The sequence below is a fragment of the Notamacropus eugenii genome, assembly GCF_028372415.1.
Source record: "Notamacropus eugenii isolate mMacEug1 chromosome Y unlocalized genomic scaffold, mMacEug1.pri_v2 SUPER_Y_unloc_2, whole genome shotgun sequence".
Lineage (NCBI taxonomy): Eukaryota > Metazoa > Chordata > Mammalia > Diprotodontia > Macropodidae > Notamacropus > Notamacropus eugenii.
The window spans coordinates 881854-894792 of NW_027325120.1; positions in this window are offsets into that span (position 1 = coordinate 881854).

Consider the following 12939-nt stretch of genomic DNA (forward strand, 5'->3'; position numbering starts at 1 on the left):
ATAGGCCAAAGGTTTGTAGTTTTGCAAATGACTTACATAATAGTCAGGTTGTGTAAGACTAACTATATTTCCCTCCATCCTATCCTGCCCCCCATTGCTTCTATTCTCTCTTTGGATCCTGATCCTCCCCATGAGTGTTAACCTCAAGTTGCTCCCTCCTCCCAATGCCCTCCCTTCCATCCTTCCCCCCCACCATGCTTATCCCCTTCTTCCCCACTTTCCTGTATTGTAAGATAGGTTTTCATACCAAAATGAGTGTGCATTTTGTTCCTTCCTTTAGTGGAATGTGATGAGAGTAAACTTCATGTTTTTCTCTCACCTCCCCTCTTTATCCCTCCAGTAATAAGTCTTTTGCTTGCCTCTTTTATGAGAGATAATTTACCCCATTCCATTTCTCCCTTTTTCCTCCCAATATGTTTCTCTCACTGCTTAAATTCGTTTTTTTAAGATATGATCCCATCCTCTTCGATTCACTCTGTGCATTCTGTCTCTCTCTGTGTGTGCATGTGTGTGTGTGTGTGTGTGTGTGTGTGTGTGTGTGTGTGTGTGTGTGTGTGTAATCCCACCAGCTACCCAGATACTGAAAAGTTTCGAGAGCTATAAATATTGTCTTTCCATGTAGGAATGTAAAGAGTTCAACTTTAGTAAGTCCCTTATGCCTTCTCTTTGCTGTTTACCTTTTCATGATTGAAAGTCAAATTTTCTTTTCAGCTCTGTTCTTTTCATCAAGAATGCTTGAAAGTCCTCGATTTCATTGAAATACCATTTTTCTCCCTGAAGTATTATACTCAGTTTTGCTGGGTAGGTGATTCTTGGTTTTAGTCCTAGTTCCTTTGACTTTTGGAATATCCTATTCCATGCCCTTCGATCCCTTAACGTAGAAGTCGCTAGATCTTGTGTTATCCTGATTGTATTTCCACAATACTTGAATTGTTTCTTTCTAGCTGCTTGCAATATTTTCTCCTTGACCAGGGAACTCTGGAGTTTGGCCACAATGTTCCTAGGAGTTTCTCTTTTTGGATCTCTTTCAGGAGGGGATCTGTGGATTCTTTCAATATTTATTATGCCCTCTGGTTCTAGAATCTCAGGGAGGTTTTCCTTGATAATTTCATGAAAGATCATGTCTAGGCTCTTCTTTTTTGATCTTGGCTTTCAGGCAGTCCCATAATTTTTAAATTGTCTCTCCTGGATCTATTTTCCAGGTCATTTGTTTTTCTTTTTTCTTTTTTTTTTTCTTTCTTTCCCCTTATTTATTTATTTATTTAGCTTTTAACATTCATTTTCTCAAAATTTAGGGTTCCAAATTTTCCCCCCTTATGTCCCTTCCCCCCACCCCAAAACACCGAGCGTTCTAATTGCCCCTGTCTGCCAATCTGCCCTCTCTTCTATCATCCCTCTCTGTCCTTGTCTCCATCCTATACCTCTTTACCTGTATTTCTTATTTCCTAGTGGCAAGCACAGTACTCGACAGTTGTTCCTAGAACTTTGAATTCCAACCACTCTTCTTCCTTCCCTTCCCACCCCTTCCCTTTGGAAGGCAAGCAATTCAATATAGGCCAAATCTGTGTATTTTTGCAAATGACTTCCATAATAGTAGTGTTGTGTAAGAACTAATTATATTTCCCTCCATCATATCCTGTCCCCCATTACTTCTGTTCTCTCTTTGGATCCTGACCCTCCCCATGAGTGTTGACCTCAAATTGCTCCCTCCTCCCCGTGCCCTGCCTTCCATCATCCCCCCCACCCTGTTTATCCCCTTAACCCCCACTTTCCTGTATTGTAAGATAGGTTTTCATACCGAAGTGAGCGTGCATTTTATTCCTTCCTTTAGTGGAATTTGATGAGAGTAAACTTCATGTTTTTCTCTCACCTCCCCTCTTTATCCCTCCAGTAATAAGTCTTTTGCTTGCCTCTTTTATGAGAGATAATTTGCCCCATTCCATTTCTCCCTTTCTCCTCCCAATATATTTTTCTCTCACTGCTTGATTTCATTTTTTAAGGTACGATCCCATCCTCTTCAATTCACTCTGTGCACTCTGTCTCTATGTATGTGTGTGTGTGTGTGTGTGTGTGTGTGTGTGTGTGTGCGTGTGTGTAATCCCACCCAGTACCCCGATACTGAATAGTTTCATGAGTTACAAATATTGTCTTTCCATGTAGGAATGTAAAAAGGTCAACTTTAGTAACGTCCCTTATGACTTCTCTTTGTTATTCACTTTTTCATGCTTCTCTTCATTCTTGTGTTTGAATGTCAAATTTTCTTTTCAGCTCTGTTCTTTTCATCAAGAATGCTTGAAAGTCCTCGATTTCATTGAAAGACCAATTTTTCCCCTGAAGAATTATACTCAGTTTTGCTGGGTAGGTGATTCTTGGTTTTAGTCCTAGTTCCTTTGACTTCTGGAGTATTCTATTCCATGCCCTTTGATCCCTTAATGTAGAAGCTGCTAGATCTTGTGCTATCCTGATTGTATTTCCACAGTACTTGAATTGTTTCTTTGTGGCTGCTTGAGATATTTTCTCCTTGACCTGGGAACTCTGGAATTTGGCCGCAATGTTCCTAGGAATTTCTCTTTTTGGATCTCTTTCAGGTGGTGGTCTGTGGATTCCTTGAGTACTTATTATGCCCTCTGATTCTAGAATCTCAGGGCAGTATTCCTTGATAATTTCATGAAAGATGATGTCTAGGCTCTTTTTTTGATCATGTCTTTCAGGTAGGCCCATAATTTTTAAATTGTCTCTCCTGGATCTATTCTCCAGGTCAGTTGTTTTTCCAATGAGATATTTCACATTCTCTTCCATTTTTTCATTCTTTTGGTTTTGTTTTGTGATTTCTTGGTTTCTCATAAAGTCATTAGCTTCCATCTGTTCCATTCTAATTTTGAAAGAACTATTTTCTTCAGTGAGCTTTTGAATCTCCTTTTCCATTTGGCTAATTCTGCTTTTGAAAGCATTCTTCTCCTCCTTGGCTGTTTGAACCTCTTTTGTCAATTGAGTTAGCCTATTTTTCAAGGTGTTATTGTCTTCAGTATTTTTTTATGTCTCCTTTAGCAGGGTGTTTACTTGCTTTTCATGCTTTGCTTGCATGTCACTCATTTCTCTTCCCAGTTTTTCCTTCACCTCTCTAACTTGATTTTCAAAATCCTTTTTGAGTTCTTCCATGGCCTGAGCCCATTGAGTGGCTGGGATACAGAAGCCTTGACTTCTGTGTCTTCCCCTGATGATAACCATTGTTCTTCCTCATCAGAAAGGAAGGGAGGAAATGCCTGTTCACGAAGAAAGTAACCTTCTATAGTCTTATTTTTTTTCCCCTTTTCTGGGCATTTTCCCAGCCAGTGACTTGACTTCTGAGTGTCCTCTCCACCCCCACCTCGCCTCCAGATCCGCCCAGCCAGTACTTGGGGTGTGAGATTCAAATACTGCTTCTCAGCCTCAGGGCTTTGGGCGGGGCCAGGTCTGCTATTCAGTGTGAGGTTAAGTTCAGGTGCTCAGGTCAGGGCAGGGCCGCCTCTCGGGCTCAGTTCCCTCAGGGGGTTTATGCAGAGACTTTCGACAATGGATCCAGACTCCTGCCTGCTTGGGGAGCCCAGGTCTGCTCCCGCCTCTGCTGCTGCCTCCCGAGGGGGCCTGAGTTATGGGGGCACCCGACACCCCTCTCGACCCTCTAAAGAGATCGTCTCACCGACCCTTGACACCTGTGGGTGGGGGGCCCGTGCAGCTGCTGGAGATTCCGTCCCTGAAGCCTACTCGGATCCGCTCCTTTCCGTGCCACTCTGCCAAGGCAGGGTTGGGCTGTGCTCTGGGTCCTGGGCCAGAGGGACCTTTTGCGAGAGGTTTTCAGGCTCTCTGGAGCAGAAATCTCCTCCGCTCCAGTGTTCTGTGGCTTCTGCTGTTCCAGAATTCTCCGGTGGTCCTTTTTTTACAGATATTTTATGGGCAGTGGGTTCGGAGGTAGCTTATGTGCGTCTTTCTACTCTGCCATCTTGGCTCCGCCCCCAAGAAACTCCAGTTGTTTTTCCAATGAGATATTTCACATTATCTTCCATTTTCTAATTTGTTTTGTTTTGTTTTGTTATTTCTTGGTTTCTCATAAAGTCAATAGCCTCCATCTGTTCCATTCTAATTTTGAATGAACTATTTTCTTCAGTGAGCTTTTAAACCTCCTTTTCCATTTGGCTAATTCTGCTCTTGAAAGCAATCTTCTCCTCATTGGCTCTCTGAACCTCTTTTGCCAATTGAGTTAGCCTATTTTTCAAGGTGTTATTTTCTTCAGCATTGTTTGGGGTCTCCTTTAGCAAGGTGTTGACCTGCTTTTCATACTTGACTTGCATTTCTCTCTTTTCTCTTCCCAGTTTTTCCTCCACCTCTCTAACTTGATTCTGAAAATCTTTTTTGAGCTGTTCCATGGCCTGAGCCCTTTGGGTGGGCTGGGATACAGAATCCTTGATTTCTATGTCTTTCCCTGATAGTAGGCATTGTTCTTCCTCATCCGAAAGGAAGGGAGGAAATACCTGTTCACCAAGAAAGTAACTTTCTATAGTCTTATTTTTTTTCCTTTTTCTGGGCATTTTTCCACCTAGTGACTTGACTTCTGAATGTCCTCTACACCCCCAACTCGCCTGCAGATCCGCCCAGCCAGCGCTTAGGGTCGGAGATTCAAATGCTGCTTCCCAGCCTCAGGGCGTTCTGCAGGGGTGGGGCTGCTATTCAGTGTGAGATTAAGTTCAGGTGCTCAGTTAGGGGCAGGTTCGCCACACAGGACTCAGTACCCTCAGGGGGTATGCGGAGACCTTTAACAATGGATCCGAGCTCCTCCCTGCTCTGAAAGCCCCAGTCTGCTGCTGGCTCCGCTGTTGCCTCCCGAGGGGGCCTGAGTTATGGAGACACCCCGCTCCCCTCCTAGTACGCCAAAAAGACTCTCTCATTCACCCCCGGTGCCCATGGGTAGAGGGACCTGCGCGGCCACTGCAGATTCCTTCCTTGAAGCCTGCTCGGATCTGCTCCTCTCAGCGCTGCGTGGCCAAGGCAGGGCTGGGTTTTGCTCTGGGTCTGGGGTGCGACAGACGTTTCGTAGGTTTTTCAGGGCTCTCTGGAACAGAAATCTCGTCCGCTCCATTGTTCTGTGGCTTCTGCAGCTCCAGAATTTCCTGGGAGTTCTTTTTTACAGATATTATATGGGCTGTGGGTTCGGAGGTAGCGTATGTGAATCTTTCTACTCCGCCATCTTGGCTCCTCCCCCTAAAATTAAATATTAGAAAAATAAAAGCATTTTAATGAAAGATACAATAAAGAAATACATAAATAACTGGGTAAATAAATAAATTGCTCAAAGAAATAAGAGCTCCTTTGCCTCTTAACGGCAGTGCCTCCTACTTGTACCAGAAGGAAATCCACTTTCACCTGACACTGCCAGAAGTTCTTTTCTTTTCCCGAAACTTTAATTTAGCCCTTTGTAGAATCTAAACGATTTTCCCCTCCAGTGTGAAGAATTGACTTGCCATGTCAAATGAACAACGTTCCTAAGATTGGATCTTGGTGAGAAAAGGGAAACTTTTGAAGCCAGTATATCAAGAAAGAGATTTTGGAGATGTGCTTCACGTGGAAAGGTTGGTCTTCAAAAATTCCTATCCTGCTGATGAAGGTGGGTCCTACTTCATGCTGCTGAGACATTTCTGTGGAAGACACTAGGGCAAGGGGAGCCAACACTGCCAAAGGCTTGATTGAAAGAATAAACCTTATAGACACATGAAAAGAATGCATGCGTGTTTAATAAGGTGATTTTTTGAACGGAATACATGCTAGTATTTTCCTCCCATTTCCCATCCATGGCCTTACTTTGATCCCGCTTGCAGAGCTGGGAGTCCTTTGACAGAAATGCCGAGGGAGCTGCGTGTGTACGTAAACTGATGAATTGACATGAATTTGATGAACTTCTTATATGGAAATAGTTTTGGAACATGGAAAGAAAGAAGTAGAGGAGAATTTGGACAAGGTGCCCTTGCAAACTCTCCAGAACATGGTGGACACTTTGAAGCAGAGAGGACTCAGTGATTTCAGACCCACAGTTGGTTCTCCTTCCTGGCCCACAGTCCCCATCCCAGGCCTGAGAGAAACGCTCAAGGGAATGCCTGCTACGGTAATGGCATAACACACCGAGAGGAGCAAGTCTTATGCCTGGCCAGCAAGCTGCTCGTCCTCCTGTGGAGCTCGAGAGTAGAAAAATGAGGCGGGAAAGCAGGTTATGAAGCAAGTCTGATTTATTCAAGCAAGCACTCTGGTTATATAGTCTCTGCCAGCCAGCCCAATGAACCATGGTAAGACACACAAACAAACCTGAAACTATAGTAATGAACACAAGCTGGAACTATAGTAACAAACACAAACCAGGGGTGGGGCTGTCCCTTCCAGCTCCATCTTGTTCACCCTTCCCTGTTCTGGACTCAGTTTACCTGATGTCCCTCAGTGTGGCGTCCCAGATGGCATGGCGGTCAGTACCCCTTACAATTGCCCAGGGTTGGAACATTTGATTCTGAATCATGGAATATTCACCTCATCCTGTCCACAGATATGAATAGTGTTCAGTGTGGAAGGGTCCCGAAGGACTTGCCTGACAACAAAGATCGTTTGGACTGTCTTCTGGCTGAATTGTGAGGAGCCAGACCTTCACCTCAGTCAAACACCACTGGGAAGTGCATGGGGGGAGAGAGGGCAGAGTGGGAGTTGGGCATCTGGAAAGATTCAGTCAGCAGAAGTGGGAACCTCCCTTCCTCTTCTGAAGATGTAAGGATCCTGAAAGCTTTTACATCTGGAAATGGTGTCCTCCTCTGGAGTTCACAAACAGGCTTTGGATGCAGCACGCCCTTTGCAGACGTGGGCATTTTTGCTGAGTATGGAAAATGCCGTAAAGGATTTTCTGATGTCACAGACAGACTCCTTTTCTGCAGTCTCTCCAAGCTATCCTTGGCAGGGCCTCTACGCTCTTCCTTCTCTCCTTGACGGAGACCTGGATTCTTCATTATCCGCCCAAGTGAAGAATGGGAGCTACATAAAAGTTGTCAATGATGCTGATGGCTAAGCTGACTGTGGAAGGAAATGACTGCACATGACACTAACTGTGATTTTGCCTTTATTGCAACTCGTGTTGATCAATAAAGCTATGTATGGTTACGAAAGGCAATGAGAATCAAATCTATCTCCTTTATTCTGCGTCTAAAAAAATCATCCCACCAAACCTTAACGATTTCAGAAAAGGATTTGTTCTATCAAACTGGGACTGGAGTGAGAAGATGCAGCAGAGGAGTTAGAACACATGGTATGGCCTGAAGGCTGCTTCTTCTTCAGCCCTGCACTAAAGAATCACTGAGGTCCCTTCTGGCCAAACTTTCCTCAGTCAGTGGCGCTATTGTGTTCTATTCTATCCTTAAGAGACAGTGATCTCTGGATGCAAACACGAGGCCAGGGTGGTTAGCTGAACATGTGAAAACGAAAGTGTTGCGGGGCTGAATAGTGAAAAGTCCTTGGTTCTTGATAATATTGAGAGAAGGGCTCCTGAGCTCTTCTCTGAATGCACTCCTTTGGGAGTTTTGTAAAGCGGCTGCTTTCTTATTCAGGATCAACTTTTTAAATACCTGAAGTTATTACATTCGAGGTCACTGAAACTAAGGTTATATATTTTCTCTACCATCTGAGTGCATGAATGCCCCACAGAGTCCATCTGGAGATGTGCAATCATGTCTCTGCGTCTCTCCCATTTCTCCAATTCCATCATCCTTGGAGTTCGCTAACTTATCCTGGGTTCAAGAGAGCGCGCTTTCTGCTGGGGACAATTCTTTACTCCTTTGAGAAAATGTCCGGGTGATTTTTCACTTTTTTTTGTGGTCAAAATTTTGTGAGTTTGTGACGCTGGAGCTGGAGTCAAATGGCTGGAAGTGGAATTTCAGTTTTCATTTGGTGTTCAAATGTGAGTGCAGAATTGGAATTTGAAACTTGAATTTATAATTGGAATTTGAAAGTAAAGTTTGGAGTAATAAGATGTAACAGGAATTTGGAATCGAAATTTTAGTATGTTATTGAAATGTGATATGTGGAACAGGAATTTCTAATTAGATTTTGGAATAAGAATTCAGAATTGGAATTTGGACCTGGAGTTTGGAAAGGGAATTAAGATTTGAAATGTGGAAATGGAATTTGGAACTTAAATTTGGAAGTGGAATTTAGGATTGGAATGTGGAATCGGAATTTGGACATGAAACATAGAATTGGGATTTGAAACTTTACTTTCGAAATGGAATTTGGATCTGGAATGTGGAATTGGAACTTGGAACTGGAATTTGGAAGTGGAATTTAGAAATGGAATTTGGAACTGAACTTTCAAAATGGAATTTGGAACTGCAATGTGGAAGTGGAATTTAGAACTGGAATTTAGATTTGGAAGTTGAAACTAGAATTTGGAACTGGTATTTGGAAGTGGAATTAAGAATTGGAATTTGGAATTGGAATGTGGAACTGGAATTTGGAAGTGGAATGAAGAACTGGAATTTTTAATTAGTCTATGGAAGAGCAATTTGGAAGAGGAATTTCAATTTTGATATGGCATTGAATTTTGAGCATGAAATTGGAAGATGAATTTAGACTAAGAATTTGCAATTAGAATTTGGGACAAAGTTTTAGGAGTAAAATTTGTAATTAAAATGTTAGTATTCAATTTTAAGATGAAATTTGGCATGGGAAACAATATTTTAGAATTGCAGCTTGATAAAGCAGTTTGAAATTGGAATTTGGAGGTAGACTATGGAAAAAGAATTTGGAAGTGGAATTTAAGTTTTCATTTGATGTTGAAATATGTCTTAAAACTGGAATTTGAAACATGAATTCACAATGGGAAATTGAAAGTAGAATTTGGATTAAGAAGATACAATAGCAATTTGGAATAGGAATTTTAGCATGGAATTGAAACCAGAAATGTGGAATTGGATGTTGAGATTAGAATTTGTAATGGGAATTCAGAATTGGAATTTTGAATTGGAATATGGAAACGGAATTTAGAATTGGAATGTGCAAATGGAATGTGGAACTGGAATTTGGAATTCGAATTAAGAATTGGAATTCCGAAGTAGACTATGAAGAGCAATTTGGAAGAAGAATTTAAATTTTAACTTGGTATGGAATTTTGAGCATAGAATTGAAATATGTAACATGAATTTAGACTAGGAATTTGAAATTCGACTTTGGGATAAAGTTTTTGGAGCAAAATTTCGAATGAGAATGTAAGTATTCGATTTCAACGTGATATCTGGAATGGGAACCTCTATTTTGGAACTACACTTCCACATAGTAGATTGAAATTTTAAAATGGAGTTAGAGTATGGAAAAGGGATTTGGAAGTGAAATTTCAGTTTTCATGTGGTATTGAAAATTTGGGGATAGAATTGGAATTTGAAACATGAATTCACAATAGGAATTTGAAAGTAGAATTTGGATACATAAGATATAATGGTAATTGGGAATCAGAAATTTAGAATGCAATTGAAGGGTGAAATGTGGAATAAGACTTTGAAATTACAATTTGGAATGAGAAATCAGAATTGGAATTTGCAACTGGAATTTGGAAGTATAATTTGGAAATGGAATTTAGAATTGGAATTTGGAACTGGAATTTGCAACTGGAATTTGGAAGTGGAATTCAGAATTTGAATTTGCAATTTGAATGTGGAACTGGTATTTGGAATTGCAATTAAGAATTGCAACTTAACAGTCTATACAGTCTATGGAAGAGAAATTTGGAAGAAGAATTTCAATTTTCATTTGAAATTGAATTATGAGCATGGAATTTGAATATGTAACAAGAATTTACACTAGCAATTTGAAACAAGAATTTGGGATGAAATTTTAGGATTAAAAATTGGAATTGGAATTTTATTATTTTAATATAGTGTGAAATTTGGAAATGGAACCTAGATTTTGAAATTACTGCTCGATATAGTAGTTAGAAATTGCAATTTGGAGTTACACTATGGAAAAGGAATTTGGAAATGGAATTTCAGTTTTCATTTGGTATTGAAATAAGTATTAAAATTTGAATTTGAACATGAATTCACCATGGGAAATTGTAATTAGAGTTTCGATTAATAAGATGTAACAGGAATTTGGAATCGAAATTTTAGTATGTTTTTTAATATGTGATATTTGGAAAAAAATTCAGAATTGGAATTTGGAATGGGAGTTTGGAATTGGGATTCAGATTGCAAATGTGGAAATGGAATTTGGAACTGGAATTTGGAAGCGAAATGTGGAACTGTATTTTGGAAGTGGATATCATAATTAGAATTTGGAACTGGAATTTGGAACTGAAACTTAGAAGTGGAATTTGACATTGGAACATGGAACTGGAATTTGTCCTTTGAATTAAGAACTGGGGTTTAGAATTAGATCATGAAGAGCAAATTGGAAGAAGAATTTCAATTTTAATTTCGTATAGAATTTTGAGGTTGTAATTCGAATATGTAACATAAATTTAGACTAGGAATTTGACATTAGAAATTTGGGGTAAAGTTTTAGGATTAAAATTTGGAGTTAGAAGTTTGGTATTTCATCATAGTGTGAAATTTGGAAAAAAGAACCTAGATTTTGGAATAACAGTTCGATACACTCATTTCAAATTGGGGTTTGAAATTAGACTATAGAAAAGGAAATCAAAACTGGAAATTCAGTTTTCATTTGGTATTGAAATTTGAGTTTATAATGGGAATTTGAAACATGAATTTACAATTGCAATTTGAAATAGACTTTGGATTAATAAGATGTAATAGGAATTTAGAATCAGAATTTCAGTATGTTATTGAAGTGTGATATGGGGAATAGGAACTTGGAATTTCAATTTGGAATAATATTTCAGAATTGGAATCTGAAAATGGAGTTTCGAAGACCAATTTTGATTTAAAATGTGGAAATTGTATTTGGAACCAGAATTTGGAAAGAAACTTTTGAATTGGAACGTGGAATTGGAATGTGGAACTGCAATTTTCAACTGGAATTAAGAATTGGAATTTAGAATTAGATTATGAAGAGCAATTTGGAAGAAAAATTTCAATGTGATTTTGGCATTGAATGTTGATCAAGAATTGGAATATGTAACATGAATTTTGACTAGTAATTTGAAATTAGAATTTGAGATGGAATTTTAGGATTAAAATTTGGAGCTATAATTTTATTATTTTATTAGAGTATGAAATTTGGAAAAGGGACTGAGATTTTGGAATTATAGTTCGATATAGGAGTTTGCAATTGAAATTTGGAATTAGACTATACAAAAGGAATTTGGAAGTGGATTTTCAGTTTCCAATTGGTATTGAAATTTGAGTTAAGAATTGGTATTTGAAACATACATTTGCAATTGCAATTTGAAATAGAGTTTGGATTGAAAAAATGTAATGGGAATTTGGAATCGGAATTTTAGTATGTTATTAAAATGTGATATGTGGAATAGGAATTTGGAATTAGAATTTGGAATAAGAATTCAAAATTGGAATTTTGAATTGGAGTTTGGAAGTGGAATTTAGATTTGAAATGTGGAAATCGAATTTGGAACTGGAATTTGGAGTTGGAATGAAGAATTGGAATTTTGAATTTAACTATGAAGAGCAATTTCAAAGAAGAATTTCAATTTTAAGTTGATATTGAATTTTGAGTATGGAATTGGAATATGTAACATGAATGTAGAATAGGAATCTGAAATTAGCATTTAGAATAAAGTTTTAGGATTAAAATTTGGAAATAGAGTTTTATTATCTAATTTTAATATGAAATTTGGAATAGGAAGCTATAATTTCGATTTGCAGTTTGATACACTACTTTGAAATAGGAATTTGGATTTACAGTATGGAAAAGGGATTTGGAAGTAGAATTTCAGAGTTTCATTTGATATTTAAATTTGAGTATAGAATTGGAATTTGAAACATGAATTCACACCTGGAATATGAAAGGAGAAGTTGGATTGATAAGATATAATTGGAATTTGGAATTGGAATTTTAGTATGGAATTGAAATGTGAAATGTGGAATAGGATTTTGGCATTAGAGTTTGGAATGAGAAATCAGAATTGGAATTTCTAATTGGATTTTGAAATTGGAATTTTGAAGTGGAATTTAGAATTGGAATGTGGAAATGGAATTAAGAATTGGATGTTCTAATTAGACTATGGAAGAGGAATTGGGAAGTGGAATTGAAATTTAAATTTGGTGTTGTAGTTCGAGACTGGCACTCGATTTGCAACATAAATTTAGAAGAGAAATTTGAAATTAGATTTTGGTACAAAGTTTTGGGACTGAAATTTGGAATTATAATGTTAGTATTTAATTTAAATATGAAATTTGAAATGGGAAACAATATTTTGGTATTATAGTTTGATATAGTAGTTTGAAATTGGAATTTGGTGTTTGAGTACAGAAAAGGGATTTGGAAGTGGAATTTCAGTTTTCACTGAGTGTTCAAATTTGAGTATATACTTTGAATTTGAAACATGAATTCACAACTGGAATTTGAAAGTAGAGTTTGAATTAATAAGATATAATAGGAAGTTGGAATCGAAACTTTAGCATGGAATTGAAATATGAAATGTGGAATAGCATGTTGGAATTAGAATTTGTAATGAGAATTCAGAATTGGAATTTGGAATTGCAATTTGGAAGTTGAATTTAGAATTTTAATATGAAAATTGAATTTGGAACTGGAATTTCGAAGTGGACTTTAGAATTGGAATTTGGAATTGGAATTTGGAACGAGAAAATTGAATTGGAATTTGGAATTGTAAGGTGGAACTTTAATTTTGGTTTTAAATTAAATTAAATTTAATTTTAATTTTTTAAATATTTTAATAAAATAAATTGAAATTAAATCCACTTCCAAATTCCACTTCCACATTCCAGTTCTAAATTCCACTTCCAA